Here is a 9,514-nt window from a genome sequence, read left to right as displayed (position 1 = left end):
AGAAGAGAAGAGAAGAGAAGAGAAGAGAAGAGAAGAGAAGAGAAGAGAAGAGAAGAGAAGAGAAGAGAAGAGAAGAGAAGAGAAGAGAAGAGAGAAGAGAAAAAAAGAAAAAATGAGACCTAACAGTGTGGAACTGAAGTCGCTGCCATGCTCCTCTTCCACTGGCGTGCGCCACCACCTCCTGGCTTAGGTCTCATTTTTAAAACACTCCACTGCTTGGGGTTTGTTGTTTTCTGGTGCTCACTGCCACAGCCCGTTGGCCACCCTCCTGCCTGCCCTCACTCACCCACACCCGCTCCCTTTTCGAAGACTAAATACAGAGTTAGAGCAAATTAAAAGAGTGGTGGAATGGTTAAAATTCCCATTTGTATTTTATTTCCAGGAATATCTATTTTCATAGTGATTTGCTTTAAAGGTTCTCACTTTGGTCAGAAAATTATGCCCTGCTATGTGTGTGTGTGTGGGGGGGGGGGTGGTTCCAAGTAGATTTTTTACATTTCTATTTATCTGTTCCCCACCCCCTTCTCTCTCGTCTGTCTCTGTCTCTCTCTTTTTCAAGACAGGATCAATCGCTCTACCAACCTGCCCTTGAACTGGCCATGTAGAACAGGCCAGCTGTGATCTCTGAGAGTTTTTCCACGACAGCCTACATCATCATCATGAATCAGATTAAAAACTGAAGTATGAAGTTTCCTCAGAACGCTGAAAATGGCCAACTTTGGGAAAGCAGCATGGAATTAGCTTCTCTTCCTCACCATCCAAACTCGACCACCACCCCACGTGCTTATTCCCAGCTCCTTCATTCTGGTGTTTATGCAGTACAGAGTTCAGCACAGGAGGAAGGAACACACCTGGGGTCTGAAAGCATGCTAGATCAGCTCTCAAGATGGGGGCCAAAAAAAAAGAGAGTTCTCCGGTCAATGAATCAATAATGTTCCAGACAGGGTTGTGGATTACGGGGAAAGGGGTTTCCTTGGGAGGTGGTTAAAAATAAAGCATGTAGCCACAGTGGGAAGAATGCTAAAGAGTCAAGTCAAGCCTCTCTCCCTCTCTTTTCTCACCCTCCCGGTTTTGCCTCAAAATAAAAGGTAAAGGTTGAAGAGAGGAGGAAGAGAAGGGAAAAGAGGAGGAGAAGGAGGGTAACAAGTATAATAGCGTTAAAATAATTTTTGATAGACTCACTCACACAACACTCAGGAAGAAGTCCTGAAAGCCTCAGTGAGATCATGGGTCTGGATTCCTGAGGGTAACGGTTGTGAAACAATCCATAGGGCCAGCTGGCTAGCAGATAAAATACAATCAAATTTAAAAGAGAAGGAAAAATGGAATAAACAAAAGGACACATCATAAGCATGGAGTTTCCTCAAGATGAAAAGGGCCGACTTTGGAAAGAAGCACAGTAGTTTCTCTCCCACACCACCCTAACTCCACCTCCACTTTATTTGCCTATTTCCGTCTTCTGAGTGCTGGGGAAACCAACTTTATACAGTACAGAGGGTATGGAGCCTAGAGCTTGGGACATTCTAGACCAAGGGTCTCCCCTCCCCCATAAACCAGGCACCATCACTGCCTTCCCTTCTTTCTTTGTTACTTTTATTCCAAGTTAATAATTATATTTATTTGGTTTTTTTTCCTATTCATTTATTTAGTTGGGGCAGTAGACTTTCTACATAGCCCTGGAAATCACTATCTAGATCAGACCTGCCTCCAATTCACAGCATTCCTCTTACCTCTGTTTCCTCCCTGAGTTTTACAGGATTAAAGGCATGTATGGCCACACCCAGTTTCACTCTTTCTTTAACCCCAGGAAGGTTTTTTGTTTGTTTTTTGTTTTGTTTTGGTATGCTTTTAATTTCTTTTACTGCTACTTTATTGTTGTACATTTAGTTCACATTCTCTCTCTCTCTCTCTCTCTCTCTCTCTCTCTCTCTCTCTCTCTCTCNCTCTCTCCTTGGAAGGTTTTGCATTTGCATGTTTGTTTCTTTTCTTTTATTAATCATTTTATTTGTTTACATTTCAAATGATACACCTCTTCCAGGTTTCCACTGCACAACCCCCCCCATCCCATTCCCCCTCCCCTTTGCATCTATAACGGTGCTCCCTCACCCATCCACAAACTCCTGCCTCAGCACCCTACCATCCCCCTTTGTTGGGGCATCAAGGGCCTCACCTCCTACAGATGTCAGATAACACCATTCTCTGCTACTGGATATGCAGCTAGAGCCATAGATCCCTCCATGTGTACTCTTTTGTTGGTGGTTTAGTCCCTGGGAGTTCTGGGGGGTCAGGTTGATTAGTTGATATTGTTCTTACTATGGGGTTACAATTCCCTTCAGCTCCTTTAGTCCTTCCTCTTGCTCTTCTGTTGGGGTTCCCAGGCTCAGTCAGATGGCTGGATAAAAGTATTTGTATTAGGTACTGCAAGAACATCTCAGGGAGAGCCACACCAGGCTCCTGTCAGCAAGTGCTTCTTTGCATCAGCAGTTGTGTCAGGTTCGGTATCTGCAGAAGGGATGGATCCCTAGGTTGGCCCTAGATGGCCTTTCCTTCAGTCTCTGTTCCATTTTTTTGTCCCTCTTTCCTTTGGACAGGAACAATTAAGGATTAAAAATTTTGAGATGGGTGGGTGGCCCCATCGCTCAACTGGGGGCCATGCCCATCTACTGGAGGTGGTCTCTACAGGTTCTATCTCCCCTTTGTTGGGTATTAAAGTCATCCCCTTTGGGTCCTGGGAGCCTCTCACTTCCCTTGCATCTGGGACTTTCTAGTGGCAACCCCAGTTCTCCATCCCCCACTGCTAAATATTTGTACTCAATTTCCTGACCCTCTGTACTTTTCTCCTGTCCTTTTTTTTTTTTTTTTTTGGAGACAATGAAACTTTATTTAAAAACCAAACCACTTGTAAAATATATTGCAGGCTTGACACAGCAAAAAGACAGATATATCACTGTTTCAAGTAATTAATTGGTATAAATACAACATAGTACTTATCCAAAAGATAAGGCGCTATGTTGGGCCAGCAACACTGCACTGCAAAGAAAATAAAAAATAAAAAACACCCAGGCAAAAATGGCATTTGGCAAGAAAGTGTGTGCCTCTCTTGTTCTACAGTGGTCCTAGCTCTCTGTGGCCCAAGTTGCTCATTTTCTGGCTTTCTTGTTGNTATAAGNCTCTGTAGATTCAGAGCTGATTAATACTGGGTTCACACTTCTCAACAATTCCTAGTTACTGTTTATTCTCAGCGACTGGCATGTGAGTGACAGCCAACCCCCTTGCTTTTCATAAGGATGTGTCACTTTGCTGCACAAGTCAGTGAAGAAGGCTGTTTCCCATGTTCAGTGTGTGACACTGTCTGGCTTCTTCAGGGGCTTCTAGAGTAACAGAATTTGAAGAAATGGACATTCCCATCTTGACAGTACATAATACCAGGAACCTTTAGAAGTGACTCAAACCACTCTGCCTCCTGTATCTTAGATCCAGTGTGCCCTGCATATAAGACAAAACTCAGCAAAATATAGATTTGAAAAGGAAATCCTTTCCTCTGAATTCCTAGCCTACTGGGTTTTGTTTCCCAGCATATGCAAGGTGCTGTGGTGATACTTCTGGTCAACAGGATTTGTCAAGCTTCTCAGAGGAGATGCACCGCTCCTCAGATTTTACCAGTAGGTTGAAGAGAGCTGCCAGCCTGGATGTTTGTAGTAAGAAACTCAGCTCTTGGTACAAGGTTGATCTCTACTACAGAACAGACATTTGCATATGAATATTTAGGATCTAGACCTCTCCTCTGAGCTATCTGTGATCCAAATCTTAGCACCAGCTTCTTCCTAGTTTGCCATCTAAGATCCGGATGTAAAGGGACTAGTGTCCAGCAGTGAGCAGCATTTGCCTGGAACTTGCTGTGTCTAAGTTTTCCTCATTCGTAAACATTGCTTAACATATTAAACTTCCATTCTTCCTTTTAAAGAGCCTGCTCACAGTCCCGATGGTCACTGGCAAACAATTTTATTTCCCGATAGATGACAGAGACTCCTTTATCTTCTTGGTCATTGTTGGGATGAGGTGCATATGGTCATCCACACACTTGGCCACACATCTGTCTAGCTGTCGCTTCACCTGAAGCTCCTTAGTTCCTGCATCCATTGAGTCTTTGGCTTTGTCATTGCAATGCATGGTGCAGCGGGCCAGGCGGTCCTGGAACCTTTCCAGCTCGCTGGTGACCAGAGCCTGGGCTTGAGCCAGAGGCACATGGCAGCTCTTGATGCATTGGTGCACCTGCTGCATAGATGCTTGGGTGTCTTCACAGCAGTTGGCGCTGCACCGGAACATGAGGCCCTGCATCTTCCGGATGTTCTCTATCTCCACACTTTTCACCATGGCGTCCACAGCCTCCTGCACTCAGAGTTGCTGCACCTCCGCCATGGCGACCCTGAGCTGCGCCGGCGCCCGCCTGTGCACCCACTGCACCTCTCCTGTCCTTTCACATGCCAGATTCTGCACCCTTTCCCTCCACCTCTCCCTCCCAGGTCCCACCCTCTTTCTACCTCTGCTAAGTAGTATTGAAGCATCCACGCTTTGGTCTTGTTTCTTTTAAGCTTCATTATGGTTTGTGGGCTGTTTCTTGAGTATTCTGAGGTCTGAGGCTAATATCCACTTATCAATCAGTACATACCATGTGTATTCTTTTGTTTCTGGATTACCTCACTCAGGATGATTAGTTCCATCCATTTGCCTGCGAATTTCATGAGGTCATGGTTTTTAATAGATGAGTAGTACTCCATTGTGTAAATGTACCACTTTTTCTGTATACATTCTTCCATTAAGTGGCATCTGGGTTGTTTCCAACTTCTGGCTATTATAAACAAGGCTGCTATGTACATAGTGGAGCATGTGTCCTTGTTACATGCTGGAGCATTTTTGGGTATATGCCCAGGAGTGATATAGCTGATCCTTCAGGTAGAGCTAGTTCCAATTTTCTGAGGAACTGCCAGATTGTTTTCCAAAGTAATTTTACCAGCTTGCAATCCCTCCAACAATTGAGGAGTGTTCCTCTTTCTCCACATCCTCAACAGCATCTGCTGTCACCTGAGTTTTTTATTTTAATCATTCTGATTGGTGTGAAATGGAATCACAGGGCCTTTCTGATTTGCATTTCCTTGATGACTAAGGATGTCAAGCATTTCTTTAGGTGCTTCTCAGATATTCAAGATTCCTCAGTTGAGAATTCTTAGTATGCCTTTGTACCCCACTTTTTAATAGGATTATTTGGTTCTCGGAAGTCTAACTTCTTCCTATATTTTGGATATTAGCCTTCTATCAGATTTAGGCTTGGTAAAGATCTTTTCCCAATCTGTAGGTTGTCATTTTGTCCTGATGACAGTGTCCTTTGCTTTACAGAAACTTTTCTATATTTTGAGATCCCATTTGATTATAGTTGATCTTAGAGTCTGGGCCATTGCTGTTCTGTTCAGAAAATTTTCCCCTGTGCCAATGTGTTTGAGGCTCTTTCTCACTTCCTCTTCTATCAGAGTCAATCTGGTTTTATGTGGAGGTTCTTGATCCACTTACACTTGAGCTTTGTACAAGGAGATAAGAATGGATCAATTTGCATTCTTCTACATGCCGATCAACATTTGAGCCAGCACCATTTGTTGAAAATGCTTTTGTCCACTGGAAGGTTTTGGCTTCTTTGTCAAAGATTAGGTGACCATAGATGTGTGGATTTAATTCTGGGTCTTCAATTCTATTCCATTGGAGGATCTTTCTGGTTTCCAATCTGCACAGAGAGCTGATCCTGTGCCACAGCCCTCAATACCCAAATATTGCCAAAAGAGAGCTGGTCTCCAAGGAGTGCTGACACACTTGTGTGCACAGACCACCACTTCTCTTCAAATTCCTGGTCCAAGAGGGACCCACCCAGAGCTACCAGGACAAAGGAACCAAGGAACAGCCTAGGACAGGATCCTTCTGGTTTCCATCTACACCCCAGAGCTGACACTGTGCTACAGTTTTCCATACCCAAATTCCTCCCAGAGAGAACTGGTCTCCCAGGAGCACTGACACACAGGCTTGCAGGAGGCACAAGCCACAGTCAGAGACAGCAAGACCAGCTAACACCAAGGATAAGCAGATGGCAAGAGGCAAAGACAAAAACATAAGCATCAGAAACCAAGGCTACTTGGCATCATCAGAACCCAGTTCTCCCTACTCAGCGAGCCCTGGATACCCCAACATACCAGAAAAGCAAGACTCTGATTTAAAAATCACATCTCGTGATGATGATAGAGGACTTTAAGGACATAAATAACTCCCTTAAAGAATTACAGGAGAGGGCTGGTGAGATGGCTCAGTGGGTAAGAGCACTGACTGTTCTTTCGAAGGTCCTGAGTTCAAATCCCAGCAACTACATGGTGGCTCACAACCACCCGTAATGAGATCTGATGCCCTTTTCTGGTACATCTGAGACAGCTACAGTGTACTTATTTATAATAATTAATGAATCTTTGGGCTGGATCAAGCAGGGACTGAGTGAGCAGGGCCAACCGGAGCAAGCAGGGTTGACCAGAGCAAGCAAAGGTCCTAAAATTCAATTCCCAAAAACCACATGAAAGCTCACAACCATCTATATAGCTACAGTGTACTCATATACATAAAATAAATAAGTAAATCTTAAAGAAAGAAATGCAGGAGAACACAGGTAAACAGGAAGAAGCCCTTAAAGAGCAAACACAAAAACCCCTTAAAGAATTACAGGAAAACACAACCAAACAGGTGAATTGAACAAAACCATCCAGGATCTGAAAATGGAAGTAGAAACAAAGAAATCACAAAGGGAGACAACCCTGGAGACAGAAAACCTAGGAGAGAGATCAGGAGTCATAGATGCAAACATCACCAACACAATACAAGAGATAGAAGAGAGAATCTCACGTGCACAAGATACCAAAGAAAACATTGGCACAACAGTCAAAGAAAATGCAAAAAGCTCCTTACCCAAAGCATCCAGAAAAATCCAGGATACAATGAGAAGACCAAATCCAAGGATAATTTTACAGAAGAGAGTGAAGATTCCCAACTTAAAGGGCCAGTAAATATCTTCAACAGAATTATAGAAGAAAACTTCCCTAACCTAAAGAAAGAGATGCCCATAAACATACAAGAAGCCTATAGAACTACAGAGATTGGACCAGAAAAGAAAGCCCTCCTGTCACATAATAGTCAAAACACCAAGTGCACAAAACAAAGAAAGAATATTAAAAACAGTAAGGGGGAAAAGTCAAGTAACATATAGAGGCAGACCTATCAGAATTACACCACACTTCTCACCAGAGATATGAAAGTCAGAAGATCCTGGGCAGATGTTATACAGACCCTAAGAGAGCAACAAAGCTAGCCCAGGCTACTAAACCCAGCAAAATTCTCAATTACCATAGATGGAGAACAAGATATTCCATGACAAAAACAAATTTACACAATATCTTTCCATAAATCCAGCCCTACAAGGGATAATAGTTGGAAAACACCAACACAAGGAGGGAATCTACACACAAGAAAAAGCAAGAAAGTAATCTCTCAACAAACCCAAAAGAAGATAGCCACACAAACATAAAAATAACAGGAAGCAACAATAACTATTCCTTAATATCTCTTCATATCAATGGACTCAATTCCCCAATAAAGAGACATAGACTAATAGACTGGATAAGTAAACAGGACCCAGCATTTTGCTGCATACAGGGAATGCACCTCGGTGTCGAAGACAGACACTACCTCAGAGTAAAGGGCTGGAAAACAATTTTCCAAGCAAATGGTCCCAAGAAACAAGCTGGGGTAGCCATTCTAATATCAAATAAAATCAACTTTCAACCAAAAGTTATCAAAAAAGATAAAGAAGGACACTTAAAAGGAAAAATCTACCAAGAAGAACTCTCAATTCTGAACATCTATGCTCCAAATGCAAGGGCACCCACATTTATAAAAGAAACTTAATGTGTGCTCAAAGCACACATTAAGCCTCAAAAAATAATAGTGGGAGACCTCAACACCCTACTCTCATCAATGGACAGATCATGGAAACACAAACTAACCACAGAGACATTGGAACTAACAGAAGTTATGGACCAAATGAATTTTACAGGTATCTATAGAACATTTCATCCTAAAACAAAAGAATATACCTTCTTCTCAGCATCTCATGGTACCTTCTCAAAAAGTGACCATATAATCGGTCACAAAACAGGCCTCAACAGGTACAAGAGATTGGAGTAAGCCCATGTATCCTATCAGATCACGTCAAACTAAGGCTGGTCTTCAATAGTAACAAAAACAACAGACAGTCCACATACACATGGAAGCTGAACAATGCCCTACTCAATGATAACTTGGTCAAGGAAGAAATAAAGAAATTAAAAACGTTAGAATGTAATGAAAATGAAGGCACAAAATACCCAAAGTTATGGGACACAATGAAAGGAGGAAATGCTTGGAGGAAAATTCATAGCTCTGGGTGACTCAAAAAGGAACTGGAGAGAGCATACTCTAGCAGCTTGACAGCATACATGAAAGCTCTAGAACAAAAAGAAGCAAATACACCCAAGAAGAGTAGACAGGAGGAAGTAATCAAACTCAGGGCTGAAATCAACCAAGTAGAAACAAAAAGAACTATACAAAGAATCAACAAAACCAGGAGCTAGTTCTTTGAGAAAATCAACAAAATAGATAAATCCTTAGCCAGACTTACCAGAGGTCACAGAGACAGTATCCAAATTAACAAAATCAGAAATGTAAAGGGAGATAAAACAACAAAAACAGAGGAGTTCAGAAAATCATCAGATCCTACTACAAAAGCCTATATTCAACAAAACTGTTAAATCTGGATGAAATGGACAATTTTCTAGACAGATACCAAATACCAAAGTTAAATCAGGATCAGATAAACGATCTAAACAGTCCCATAACCCCTAAAGATATACAAGCAGTCATTAAAAGTCTCCCAACAACCACCCAAAAAAAACCTATCAGAACTTCAAAAAAGACCTAATACCAATACTCTTCAAACTATTCCAGAAAATAGAATCAGAAGGAACACTACCCAGTTGCCTTTATGAAGCCACAGTTACACTGAGTATTCTCCCTTGGAGATGGAACAGTTTCTGTCTACTCAGGAATCTGTCACAATTTCCTTCACAGAAAACTTCATAAGAGATTTTTTTTTCTACTTCTTTCAAGTTTAATGGTCCAAATAGATTTTAAAAACTGGTTGAGTGCATATTACTTTTAGCTTCAGAAGATATCATGTATATTCAAGAGGCATTTAACTGTTATAAATTATTTTGTTGACTTTAAAAATGTGAATAGTGAGTTGTATATTTTAAAAAAAATTAGTTTAATTAAAAAAAGGAAAACAAAACAAAAAGAAAGAATGGATACAAAAAATGTGGTACATTTACACAATGGAGTACTACTCAGCTATTAAAAAGAATGAATTTATGAAATTCCTAGGCAAATGGTTGGACCT

At 41.7% G+C, this 9,514-nt stretch overlaps 1 pseudogene across 1 annotated transcript; it reads right to left on the bottom strand.

Annotated features, from left to right (window-relative positions):
• Window positions 1-2,869: 2,869 nt before the first annotated feature.
• LOC110297077 lies at window positions 2,870-4,419 on the bottom strand (annotated as a pseudogene). Its single transcript, XR_003836933.1, has one exon. The product of XR_003836933.1 is annotated as a protein FAM136A pseudogene (transcript).
• Window positions 4,420-9,514: the final 5,095 nt, after the last annotated feature.

Source organism: Mus caroli, chromosome 6 (assembly GCF_900094665.2).
Source record: "Mus caroli chromosome 6, CAROLI_EIJ_v1.1, whole genome shotgun sequence".
NCBI classification, from domain to species: Eukaryota; Metazoa; Chordata; class Mammalia; order Rodentia; family Muridae; genus Mus; species Mus caroli.
Note: the sequence above shows the minus strand (reverse complement) of the source record. Positions and strands in the feature narration are given on the sequence as shown.